The 14806-nt window shown below is 31.9% G+C and overlaps 1 pseudogene; it reads right to left on the bottom strand.

Moving 5' to 3' along the window:
* Nucleotides 1-12743: 12743 nt before the first annotated feature.
* Nucleotides 12744-14238, bottom strand: LOC18040584 (annotated as a pseudogene).
* Between the last annotated feature and the right edge of the window lie 568 nt (nt 14239-14806).

The raw sequence follows: 14806 nt of genomic DNA, 5'->3' as shown, positions 1-14806 counted from the left end.
TGGAGGACGTGCTTATCTAGGTAGACAAGTTTTATTTTCCTGTTGATTTCATTGTAATTGACACTTAACCAATACAGGATTCAAGGAAGCACATCTTCATTATTCTAGGTCGACCTTTCTTGGCAACTGCGAATGCTCACATTCAATGCAGGACTAGAAGTATGCAGTTGTCCTTTGGCAACATGACTATGAAACTAAACATTTTCAACATTGCCAAACAACCTCACAATGTAGATGATGGAACTGTTAATGTGGATTTAATAGAAGGAATAATTGATAATACTTTTCTTTCAAACCATAGTGATGATCCTTTACAAACATGTTTAACTCACTTTGGTTTTGATTTTGATATTGACAGATCAGTTGATGAGGTTAACCCCTGCTTGACTTAGCACCATCCATGGACACTAATAAATGAAAGTCAAGAGTTGAACAACTAGCACCATCAAAGAAGAAACTCATCCCATCATCAGAATCACCACCGAAACTCGAGCTCAAACCATTACCCAACACTTTAGAATATGCATTTTTTGGAGAAGAAAGTACTTTGCCGGTAATCATCTCATCATCCCTAAATGACGAACAAAAAGGTAAGTTGTTGAATGTTTTAAAAGAGCACAAAGGAGCATTAGGATGGACTATAGCAGACATAAAAAGTATAAACTCAGTAGACTGCATGCATTACATTCACCTTGATGAAAATGCTAAACCTACTAAGGAAATGCAACGTCGGTTAAATCCTAATATGAAAGAAGTTGTTAGAACTGAAGTTGTTAGAACTGAAGTTCTTAAGCTATTAGATGCAGACATCATTTACTCAATTTCTGATAATTCATGGGTTAGTCATGTACAAGTTGTCCCCAAAAAATTAGGAGTTACAGTAGTTACCAATGCTAATAATGAATTGATACCCACTAGAGTGACTACAGGATGGCGTGTATGCATTGATTATAGAAAGTTGAATTCTGTCACACGTAAAGACCATTTTCCTTTACCATTTATCGATAAAATGCTTAATAGATTAGCAGGCCATGAATTTTATTACTTTCTAGATGGTTACTCAAGATATAATCAAATTCTCATAGCACCAAAAGATCAAGAGAAAACCATTTTCACTTGCCCTTTTGGTACTTTTGTATATAGGAGGATGCTATTTAGATTATGTAATGCACCTTCTACATTTCAACGATGCATGTTGAGCATTTTTTCTAATATGATTGAACGATTCCTTGAAGTCTTTATGGATGACTTTTCTATTTTTTGTGACTCATTTAATCAATGTTTACATCATTTAACACTAGTTCTGCAGAGATGTATCGAGAAGAACTTAGTCTTAAATTGAGAGAAATGTCATTTTATGATAAAACAATGTATTGTTCTCCGTCATATTATTTCGAACAAAGGTATTGAGGTTGACAAAGCCAAGGTGGATCTCATTTCCAATCTTCCTCCACCTAAAACAGTCAGAGAAGAATTCGACTTGGAATTTAAAGATAAAAAAGGCACAGAGAATGTTGTAGTTGGCCATCTTTCTCGTCTCTATTTTGACACAATTATGGAATCATTACCATTGAATGAGTTATTTCTAGATGAATAATTGATGAGTGTGGAAGTATCACCTTGGTATGCTGATATAGTTAATTATCTTGTTACAGGTCAACTTCTAGAGCATTAGACCAAGAAAGACAAAGCCAAATTTTTTGCAGAAATAAAGAATTTCTTTCGGGATGACCCTTATTTGTTCAAGTATTGTGCATATCAAATTGTTAGACGATGTGTCCCAGAAAGAGAAATTCAGAATATTCTTTCATTCTGCTATGAACAAGCTTGTGAATGCCATTTCAGTGCTAAGAAAACAGCAACTAAAATTTTATAATGTGGTTTCTATTGGCCAACTATATTTCGAGATGCTTACACTTTCTATTCTTCATGTGATAGGTGTCAATGAATAGGGAGCATTACGCGAAGGAATATGATGCCACTAAATTCAATTTTAGTGGTTGAGATTTTTTATGTATGGGGTATCGACTTTATGGGACCCTTTCCCCCTTCTTTTGACCATCAAAACATATTGGTTGTTGTTGACTACGTATCGAAATGGGTAGAAATAATTCCATGTAGAACCAATGATCACAAGGTGGTGATAGTATTTTTGAAAAGCAATATTGTTTCACGCTTTGGATTCCCTCGAGCAATAATCAGTGATAGTGGCGCCCACTTTTGTAACAAAGCATTCAAAGCTCTTTTGATAAAGTATTCCATCACTCACAAAGTGGCGACCCCATATCATTCGCAAACCAATGGCCAAGTTGAGATCTCCAATCAAGAAATAAAGCACATATTAGAAAAGACGGTGAGGCCAAACAGAAAAGATTGGTCATTAAGACTTGATGATGCATTATAGGCATATAGAATGGCTTTCAAGACCCCGATTGGGATGTTACCCTACAGGCTAGTGTATGAAAAAGCTTGCCACCTACCTGTGGAACTCGAGCATCGTGCATATTGGGCCATTAAGAAATTTAACTTTGACATGCAGCAAGTTAGCTCAGAAAGAAGATTACAACTCGCAGAACTTGAAGAAATTCGCAATTATGCATACGAAAATGCCAAAATTTACAAGCAGCGAATGAAAGTCTTTCATGACGAGCAAATTATGAGAAAATCTTTCACTCCAGTTCAAAAAGTGCTTTTATTCAATTCTTGCTTGCACCTATTCCTAGGTAAGTTACGCTATCGATGGTCTGGTCCATTTATTGTTCATACTGTTTTTTCACATGGGGCAATTGAAATTAAGGACCTAAAGAACGATGTCACGTTTAAAGTTAATAGTCAAATATTAAAGCCATATCTAGAGTACCAACCACATGGAGAGGACACCGAAATAAATTTGAGTGACCCACCAGATTTGAATTGAGTTTTTCTTTCTTTCTTTTCGGTGATTTGATTTTTTTTCTTTCTTTTTATTATTCTTTTGCTAATTGAAATTATTTTTGCATAAGTGTGTTTGTTTAACAATTAAGTTTTCTCTTATCATTGTTAATCATGAGTGCCATCGCTAAACAGTTCCTCCTGGACATTCTTAAACCACTTCAACTTGTAAAATCTCATCTTAAAAGGTAGATTCAATTTTGTAAAACACATCGTATTTAGGCTCTGCAACCACCAGAGTTAGTATCCTATGTTGAGGATTTAAAAAGCCAACTCAGAGACATTGAGAAAAGTGTCTACAATATCCAGTTGGAGCTTGAGGTAAATTCAAAAAGAGGACGATTGTAATTTTTCTTTATGTGTTCTAATTTGTTTTCCTTTGTTTGTGTGCTTTAGTTTGTTACCCCGGTGAAGTGGCGGATAACGGTACTCCATTAAAATCAAGTCGGTTACTTCAGTTTCCCGTAATAACTGATATTCTGAGGCGAAGGTATGGAAAGAAACGAGATTCTAGAAAAGCTTCACAATCGATTCCCTTTACTTCCTCAGAATGCCATCCTTACAATCTATAAAACTCGGTCCGAACGCATGCGATTGCTCCTGAGGAATAACATACCTGCTGACATCCGTTGGTTAATCAAGGTCAAAGTACGATTGGCAAGTGAGTTACCTCCAAAATTTATTGCATACATGCCTGGTTGTGGTAAAGGAAATTATGCAAGAAAACGAAGAGCTCGAAGAATTTCTGTTACTTGTCATAAGTGTGCCAGAATGAGTTGCAATAAGAAACCATGTTCTTTAGGAATGGTGTCTGATAATAGGGAATATAAGATTCAATTCATTAGAGATGGCTTGAATAAGGAGTCATTGGATGATATCCTTTTGTCTCTTGAAACGTATCACAGTGGATATGTGCAAGGAGTGATTCTCCAATTATGGCCATTATTCCAGAAAAAGCATGCACGATATAGTCTCAGGAATCTGACTATAAACGACCATGTTTGCTAGTTTATAAGAAAACTGGATGGGAAGCCTATCCTCGACCCATAGAGAGCGTTCAAGCCATTTCTGGACGTAAAATCAGAGGAAGATGTGAGCCATAGTTGCAACTACCTGTAAATATACTTTTATTTCATTATTATTTTATTTCATTGTTGTTTTATCATTTGCATTATTGTTTTTAATAATTTTATGTTATCATTTTTTCCTTTTTACTGTTTGCTTTTTTATTATCGAGCCATGTGTTTTACGTGTTATTTGATACTGACATTCTACTTCATACACTGCTGTGACCCACTATCACCAAGATTCTTAAATATGATTTTTTGTCAAGCATTCACAAATTATTTTTGAGAAGTATCCCAATGGCAGCTACTCCCAATAGACAATTCAAGAATATTTGTGTGCTTTCTAGATTTAACTATGGCAAACATAAAGAGTTCGTTGAGGCAGCCATAGATCTTGCTCGAAGTATAGCAGAGAGAAAATTACACTTGGTGTATGGAGGAGGTAATCGAGGGTTATCAAAATTAGTCTCAGAAGCTGCTTTTGTTAAAGGAAGCCAAGTGTTAGACATCATTCCAAAAGCCCTAAAACCTTTGGGCAGTTTGTTTGACTCATCGACTGGAGAAAAGTTAGTTATCTCAGGTATGCAAGAAAAAATAACTGAAATGCTTAATCATGCTGATGCTTTTATTTTCCTACCAGGAGATCTTGCAAGTCTAGAGAACCTTATTACATTAGCATCTTGGGTCCATCTGCACATTCACCAGAAAGTCATTGGTTTGTTAAAGTCAATAACTTTTATGATGGCTTTATCGCATTTCTTAACCATGCAATAAAAAACTATTTCATTCTTTCCAATGCGAAAAAACTTTTTATTTGTACTCACACTGCTAATGAGCTACTTGATCTGTTACAAGCTTATAGACCGAAGCCAAACCCCTGGACCTTTGTGTTGGAGCGTCTAAATAATGATGGTAACAGTTGCCACAGTAAAAAGTACTAATTAGATTTAACTCTCCCCTTATAAATATCTTCTTCTGTGTTACACCACCCAGGTGATGTCTTCTAAACTCTACTTATTTCCTTTAAAACATTAAGGACAATGTTTCGTTCTGGTTGGGGGGAGAGAATAGTTGACAATTGTAGAATCTTGGTTAAGTTTTTACTAATTTTTTGTTGTAGAGACTAACCGTGACTAACTTTTTCTGTTGAAGATGGCTGAATATGGAGTGTAGTGACTCTAGAAACTCATTTTCTTGGTTTGAAAAAAAACTTTTCTTTTTAATATCTCCTTTATAAATATACACTTTCAAATTTTTTAGTCGAATATCGCTGAATATGGAGTGTAGTGCTCTAGAAACGCATCTTCTTAGTTAAAAAAAAAATCATTTTCTTTTTCTATCATTTAAGTGTAACTTTTCTAATTAGCTTTTCTATATCATTTTTCACCTTTCGGCATGCATATTTTCTTTTTATGTTTAAAATAGGTTGGGGGTAGACTGTCATTTAAAAAAAATTGTGTGATTTTTTAACATTGGATGACATGATGACTTTCAAATTTTAGTATTTGTATTATCTTTGGTCTTAAGTGATGTTACGCCATGTTTGCTACTCTACATATTGATGTCGGAGACAAATATGAGTTGCTTGAAGGAATGCACATGTCATAATAAGTACCAAGTGAGTTTTTGAGCCTATCATTTTTCTTGGAGAGTAACTCTTTTGCTCATTCTTTATACAACTTAGCAGTTTATTATTTTATATACGATCTCTAGATTTCTTTTGAGCTAACTCTTAAAAAACAAATTGTAAAATTAAAAAAAAAAAGAAAAAAATGTGTGTTGCTACATCTTGAGGTTCGTCTAACTAGTTTATATGGAAGATTATTTAGAGCCCTAAAAGACAATAGAAATGTCATCTTTGACCCGTTTGAGCCTTTCTAGCCATCTCTTTTGTGAAAAATCCATAGTTAACCCTTTTGAGCCTTTAAAAAAAAAATTATTTGTTAACTTATCATCTTGACCTACTCCGATTTGGAGTATTACCCGATATCTTACAAGTTCCATCACCTATTTATGTTTGAGAAAAAAGTAAATAATTATTTTGTTCAGTGAAGTTGTGCCAAACAAAAGAAAAAAAAAACAAAAAAAATTATTGTTTAAAAAAAAGAAAATAAAAGAAAATAAATAAGCAAAATACATCTTGTAATTTCCAAAATATCTATATTTTTTCTCAAACATATATTTTATTTTTTCCGATTTTCCTTCATTTGTCAGTCATGTCCCTAGCCTACATTACGTCCAAATAAAAGTCTTTCTTGATTTTAGGAACCTATAGTCTGAAGTAGAAGCTACTTTTATGGGCTAAAAAGATGTAGTGGTGCATAGAAAAATAAATAAATAAATAAATAAATTGGGTTGACTAGCATTTTATTTGACTTGAGATCGTATTATTTCTAAGCTTAGGGCATATTTCTTTCATCTTGGGGAGAGCGTGTGATATTACTTCTTTATTATTTTCTCTCAATTACCATTCATTGGAGTGACTATTTTTTGAGTTTAATTTCTTTGTGAGAGTGTCACTACTACCAGTGAGATTTTGAGATTTGACATATCATTTTTGAAAGCAGCTGTGACAAAGTCTACTGGGCTGATTCATGTGGATGATTGATATGGGTGTGATGTTTCTATAGACTGGAAATAATGCTTATACTTTTATTTGATTGCTATTATTAGTTTGATTGAATAAACACAAGTGTTTTGAAAAAAAATAGATTTGAATTTTACTTTCACTTTATTTGCTAGGGACTAGCAATAAGCTGGTTGGGGGGTGTGTTGAGTGTTAGAAAATGTTTATTTATAAAGGAGAAAATTGTCATTTTACATTTCAAGTCTTACTAACACCCTTACTTTTATGTATTTAAACTTCTTGTGATTTAATTATGTGTGTTTTATTTTAATTAAGTATTTTATGTATTTTAGGGGCATCATGGTCATTTCACAATGAACGAGAAATCAGACGGTAAAGCGGACATCACTTTTGAACTCAGGACAGTCGAAAACCTTAAGAGGAGCATAAAAGGAAAAATGGCACTATTCACATGTACGGTACTGTCTACGTTATTGTTCACGATATTGTTCACATAGACAGATCAATGATGTGGCATTGACCGATGATGTGGCATTGACTGATGAGGTGTCACGATTCTATTGGACAAAATTCTTATACACTGTTGATCGGTGACGTGGCAGCATGTTAGTGGACTAAAAATCGCGCGTATGGTACATGCATATACACAGGATTATTTTCAACCAAACCGTGTCACTGTTCAAGCCGGTTGACTGTTCAAACCGCGTGGTCAAACCGCGTCACTGTTCAAACCGCGTGGTCAAACCGCGTACTGTTGACTGATGACGTGGCGCAATCCTGAGCGTCCAAACTGTTTTTAATCTGATGGCCATGATTTACTCAATGTATTTATAAAAAGGGGGCCTCCCCCTCCTAATTTCATATCCCTGGATCCATTTTTGGGCTCCATTTTCTGTAATTCCTTCTCCATCTTGTATTTTCTACGTATTTTAATAAATTCTCATTTTGCCCATAGTTCAATTATGAGTAGCTAATTTTCTTTCAAGCTTGGATTGAAGGTGAAGTCTCAACATGTGTCATGGACTTTATTTGGTAAATTTACTTTCTCTTCCCCTCTAATTTTTGTGGATGATTTAACTTTTCGTCGACAAATAATAATAATCTTGTCTAGATACCGTCCTGGTTTCACCGGCTCCCTAGTACAAGGTTATTATTATTTAGCACGATAAACCCTTAGCACCATATTGATTAGAGTGTGGTTCATGAGGTGTGCATTACCCCCTCATGATTTAATTGGCACTAATAAGAAATATTTAGCCCATGGTGCATGTTAATGCGGATCCAGATACCCAAGCGCTTCCATTATAATAGTTTTCTCTTCAATTTATTCCCGCCATTTTAAGTTAAATTTTAGGATAATTTAAATCACCTCCATAACAAATCCAACCATCTTTATAGAAAATTAATTCTACACACAATTAAAATCCACCTCCTCATGGGATCGACACTCGTCACTATTGATCTATTCTACAATAGATTTGTGCACTTCCGAGTTCAATAAAATTTGCGCAACAATTTACTGTTACTTTATCGTTTGAATTGTTTGATTTTTTTTATTTTCCCTATGTCTTGAATGGAGTGCATTGCATTGTCTTTAATTGTGTGTTGTTTGACAATTGTGATTTAGCTCACCAAATTTTTATACTTGTCATGAGTACCTCCATGAGAAATTTCTTTTTCGATCATCTTAAAACGCTTTTACATGTAAAATTTCATCTGAGGAAATTGCTTTGATTTTGTAAATCACATCCCATTTGGGATCTACAACTACCAGAGTTAGTATCTCACGTGAAAGATCTAGAAAGATAACTCAACGAAATAGATGATGGTATTTATAATCTACAATTGGTACTGGAGGTAAATTCAATAAAAGGATGAAGGTGAGTTATATTCCTTGTGTGTTTTTATTTTGTTTTGTTGTTCTTCTTCACTTTTGATTTGATTTTATGGATTTGATTCGTTTTATTTTGATTCACTCTCTCGTATAAATGGCGGATAACGGTACTCTGTGACTTTTTAGGTCGGTATTCTCAGTTTCCCACAATAACTAAAACCTCAATGTCAAGCATAGAAGAAATACAAAGAAATTTGCATCAACGTTTTCCTTTTCTCCCTCAAAATGCTCTTAAGAAGATTTACAAAGCTTGTTGTGAACGACTGCGTTTGTTAATAATCAATGGGATTCCTGCTGACATTCGCTGGTTAATTGAAGCAAAGGTCCGATTGGCAGGTGAGTTTCCTGAACTATTCATTTCCAAATATGGATGATTATTTATTCCTAATAATGGTGTTATTAAAACAAATAAGAGGATATGTATATAAAAAAAAGAAAGAAAAAAATGGTGTGATTGCATTTTTAAATCTCTAATTTGACCATTTTAGACACTATTCGTGACAATTTTAACTTAAGGGAGATTGTCATTTTTCCCCTCACAGTAATCAACATATACCATTTTATTGTCATTTTCCCCCTTACAGTAATCAACATATACCATTTTTCCTCATGCTGTTTTTATAATGCTCAAAAACCCTCCTAGTAGCATAAGTTTATAATATTACCCTTATTTGCAACTACTCTTTTATTTATATTTATTATAAATTAAATAAATCACATAAACAGAAACTAAATAAAAAATTAAGCATTAAAAACAAGAAATATATGTTTTGATATGAGCAAAAAAATTAATAATAAAATTTTTTCTTGTACTTATTTATTTTGTGAACATTTTCTTATAATAAATATATAAGAAAATTATTATAAAATGATAAAAAAATTATTATAAGAAAACTCGAATGAAAAATAAAAATTTATTATAAGATAAATAATAAAATATTTTGCCTATAATTTTTACATTTAATTTTAAAATATTACAAAATGTTTATTATAAGAAAATGTTCACAAAATAAATAATTACAAAAAAAATTATTATTAATTTTTTTGCTCATATCAAAACATATATTTCTTATTTTAATGCTTAATTTTTTTATTTAGTTTCTATTCATATAATTTATTTAATTTATAATAAATGTAAATAAAAGAGTAGTTGAAAATAAGGGTAACATTGTAAACTTATGCTGTCAAGGAGGTTTTTAGTCATTATAAAAACAGTAAGGAGATAAATAGTATATATTAATTACTGTAGGGGGGAAAGTGGCAATCCTCCTTTTTAAATAAAAGAAAGGAAAAATGCATCTCTAAGATTTAGAAAAAATATTATGTAGACTTTAAAATTTTTATAAACGACATTGAGACTTTCTTTTAATTATAATACTTTTTGTAGACGGTAACTAAAAAATTTGATTTTAAATTTTTTAATAAATACAAATGTAATTTAAATAGTTTAATTTTTTTAGTAGATTAATATTCTTAGAATTTTTTAATATATAAAATATTTTAAAAAAATTAAAATTATTATATTTATTTTAATAATATAGTTGTATTTATTATAAAATTTCTAATAAATTTTTAGGTTAAATAGATTTTAAAATTTTTTCATGTATTAATAATATTAAAATTATTTTATATAATATTAAAAATTATTTAATTTTTCTATATTTGCTTTAATATTATGTTTCTATTTGTTGAAAATTCAGTTCAATGTAACATAAGATTGTAAAGACTTAAAATATTTTTTAAATATTGAAATTATTTTAAATTGTATATATTACTATATTCATTTTATCATTATATTTCTATTTATTATAAAATACTAGAGTTAATATTTTATGTTAATAAGGTCAATAAATATTATAGTCAAAAGAAAATTTTAATATTTCTTATTAAAAATTTAAAGATCTAAATGGCTCTTTTTTAAAAACCAATGGAATGCAAGTGTCTTTTCTCTGAAAAGAAATAAAATGTTTCGGAAGAGTTCAGTTATGGTGTAATTATAATAACTTATCATAATTGCATCTAATCATTAAATTTAATTATAATAACAACTGTATGTTAGATTTAATAATTGGATACAATTATTGTATGATACTAGAATTACACCATAATTTTGTCTGTTTCGAAAATACTTGGAAAACCAATCCCCACAAAATTTTAAATAAAAAGTCACACAAAATGATGTCGTTTTCACTTGACTTTTAAAAGTGGAAAAATTAAATTCCACCGTAACGACTGATTTTTAAATGATTTTTTATGGGGGTTCGTGGTGCGTTCACGAGTCCCACAAAATGCAGACTGGTGATTGGTTATAGTCTTTGCACACTTTTTGACTTTGGCTGGATGAGAATTCAGGACAGCTGTTTCTCTCCATTAGTTTTTTTGTTTTTTTGTTTTTAATATAAAAAGGCACAGCTTTCATGAAATCAAATTTGAAAAAGATGCAAAAATGTGTAGGACATTCATTGAACCACCACTTTCTAAAGCTACTTTGGCAATCGAATGGGCCATGCCACTATGGAGTCGTGTCCAAACAGATCTCAGTGTTACAGCTTTTTTCCCTATAGCCAAATCCACAACTTCTTGGCAATCACACTCAATTATCAAAGGCATACAGTTGGCAGCTTCTGTAATTTCTATCCCCAGCTTAATTGCCTCTGCTTTTGCAGCAGTTACATCTCTATAGTATCTGATTTCACTACCAAAAAAATAAAAATAAAAATAGTTTATTATAAAAAAATTAGTAATTAAAAATATTAAATTAATCACTTTATATTTTTTATAACAAAAAATAAATAATCACACGTTAGACATAGAAAGATTGTCTTAAAAGATTTGAACGACCAAAATTATTTTGTCGCTTTAAAAATATGTTTCTATGACAAACATAATTGTCTTAAAATTAAGTTAAGGGGGATTACTACTTTCTCCCCTACAGTAATTAATATATACCATTTATTTTTTTACTGTTTTTATAATGGCCAAAAACCCCCTTGACAGCATAAGTTTACAATATTATCCTTATTTTCAACTATTCTTTTATTTACATTTATTATAAATTAGATAAATTATATGAATAGAAACTAAATAAAAAAATTAATCATTAAAAATAAGAAATATATGTTTTGATATGAGCAAAAAAATTAATAATATTTTTTTAATTATTTATTTTGTGAATATTTTCTTATAATAAACATTTTGTAATATTTTAAAATTAAATGTAAAAAGTATAGGCAAAATATTTTATTATTTATCTTATAATAAATTTTTTTTTGGCATTCAAGTTTTCTTATAATAATTTTATAATAATTTTCTTATATATTTATTATAAGAAAATATTCACAAAATAAATAAGTACAAGAAAAAAATTTATTATTAATTTTTTTGCTCATATCAAAACATATATTTCTTATTTTTAATGCTTAATTTTTTTATTTTGTTTCTGTTCATGTGATTTATTTAATTTATAATAAATATAAATAAAAGAGTAATTGAAAATAAGGGAAATATTGTAAACTTATGCTATCAGAGGGGTTTTTGGCCATTATAAAAACAATAGGGGAAAAAATCATATACGTTAATTACTGTAAGAGGGAAAATGGTAATCTCCCATTTAAAAACCACTAAGTTGAAGAATCGAACAACTAATTTTTTTTTAAGTTAATAATCAAATATGTTATTTTTTATTTACCCATTTCATGTTTCTAAAATGCGTGGCTTATCCAATCATAATCGTTCAAATAATCGGTGGTTATCACAGTTACTCCGAGTTGGAGATGCTCCCACTTTTCAAATTATGTGTTGCACAAAAGACTCCAATTCAAAAACTTTATTGACAAACAAACCACCAAGTCGTAACCAAACTTTTGTTCTCTCAAGTGTAATATATATCCTACGAAATATCAAATGAATTATTAAAGATAAATTTGATGCCATACTCCAAGTGCCATAATTCCACACTGGCACACAATCAAGTTATTTGGTGAGAAAATGATATAAATTTTACTAACATTATTAATGAGACAGCTTCTGGCCTTGCTTCTGAGTCTATCATTAAATCTTATAGTACCTACGGATAATATTAGTCACTAACCCGCAACCGCTTTCCTACAACCACAGAGCAGATCACTTGGTTTTATGACTTTGTTTGAGCTTGCAAAGGCCTGATTATTCTGATAAAGCTCATATAATGTAACACACTATTGAATGTATTCAAAATTATGTTTAGTATTACATCAATACATGTATGATGTATCCTGAAAAAATGTCAAAAGACAACCATTCCTATTACATAAAGAAGTTGTCCAAGAATGAAAAATATTGAAAGCTTAGTTCCCCAATACAAATCTTCACAGTGCCTCAAATATGGAACAAGAGTCGCAGTATCCACTTCACGTTTTGCCTTGCTGTCATAAACTTGAGGACAATGAAAACAAGGCTCCATTCACATGGCTCGCCCACAAACAGGGTGATTTTCTGTGTCTCTGTCTTGTACAGAATCCAAGGTCTTTTACCTCCGAGACCTTGTGCCACATAGCCGAATGTAGACCCTGCGCTTGTGACTAAAACATGCATCCATCATTCTTAGAAGATTGATTTCGGCCAATGCCATCTGGTTGTGCACGTTATTCATGGAGTGTTCTGTCACTTCATGACTAGCCTGATAAACAGCAACCACTTCACCATTCAGAGTTGGATGCTTCAGGTACATATTCTTCATTTTCTCGTAGTAAGAAGGGATCAAAGACGTTATAAGAACAGCCTTCCATTTCCCTTTTCCAGATGGAGCAGCTGTCAATTTACCCGTATCCACTTGAGGTAACAGTTTTTCCTTATCAGTGCAGGACAAAATTTGATCCATAACTTGTTAAAAAGGACTATTGTTTTTATGAAATATCCTTATTTAGATCCCAACACACTCTTCAGCTTCAGCCAGATATTTTTTGTAGTAGCTAGTGATTAGTTTCCATACTTGATTTGAGGGATAAAAAAGGTAACCTTCCCAAGTGATGGAAAACCATTTCTTTGTCAGGAAATAGCTTGTCTAGCTCCTCCTCAAAAGATGACATCAGGAAAAGAGATGGAAGAAAGTAGAGATTTGATTTCATTATCAACCACGGTATGTTTCTCAGAATAGTTTGATCTGGATCACAGAAAAACAGCTTGTCGTGATTATCGTAATCATTACACAGGTAGAGATAAAGGTGCGCTGGTAGCAACTCTGTTGAAGCACTATTCTTATTCTTCTTAATCATATTCCCGTAACTCTTCTCACAATTCTGTTTGAAACGGGAGATTCGATACATGAAGGGAAAGTCCTTGGGCAACAACCATGTTGCATTTGGAAATGGCTCACAGAACAGATTGGCCATTTCAGGTTCTTCATTAATGAGCAGAACTCGGTTTGTAAGGATAGGATAGAGAAAAGCTGATGCTATGCTCAATATTCTGTTTCCCAGGCCAGCTCTGGCTATCCAAACAAAGTATCTACACTCGGAGGAACTGTCATTTTGACCAGATACCATGTCTTTTATGCTATTCTTGTATGACTCGGTGTCAGGTCCAAATCTATCATGAAGCTTATCTTATTCTCGTAGCTTGGAAACGTTTAAGCAATCTCTTTTCGTGAAGTTTGGTGCAAGCAGTCCACCAAGAAGTTTGTCCCTGCTGAGTTGATTCTCACCATTGGGTTCATCCTCACTGGTGGGTTCATCCTTTCCGATGAGTTGAGATAATTCGTCTTCTGAACAAGAGAAATGGAAAGACAATTAACCTAGTGTAATTGGCAGCTGAAAGATTTCAAGTAATGCTACTTCATACACAAGCAACAGCCAACGGGGATTTCTATGAACAAGACCATGCTAAGAAATCCTCATAGTTGGGATTCTAAATACACTAATGATGCCCAGAGTGAGTCCATTGATTTAAAATCCTAAAGCTACTAGGTTACAGTTCAACATTAACAGAAGACTAGTGTTTTGAGGTTTACGGCTTAAGAAAAACTTTCACATGTAACATAGATTCAATGGAACTGACTAAAATTTTTTAGCTGTTAGATAAAGGCTCCAATATTAACATCTATGAGTGTTTAAAATTAAAGGTTTAACACTAGATCATGTAGGAACATGAAACTTGCAACATAGTAAATCTCTTCCTACTGTGATCTTATGTTTACACAAATAAACTAAAACTAGAACAATTAGGAGTATTATAATAATTGATTACCAACATCTTTGTGAGTGCCATCACCCACTAAATCATGAGGTTTTGAAGTTTTCGATTTTAAGTAATGCTACTCATAAGTTCTATAAGAAATTCATACACAACAAA

This window comes from Citrus clementina, unplaced genomic scaffold, assembly GCF_000493195.1.
Source record: "Citrus clementina cultivar Clemenules unplaced genomic scaffold, Citrus_clementina_v1.0 scaffold_5, whole genome shotgun sequence".
Classification (NCBI taxonomy): Eukaryota; Viridiplantae; Streptophyta; class Magnoliopsida; order Sapindales; family Rutaceae; genus Citrus; species Citrus x clementina.
The sequence above is the reverse complement of the archived record's forward strand: the minus strand, read 5'-3'. Positions and strand labels throughout refer to the sequence as shown.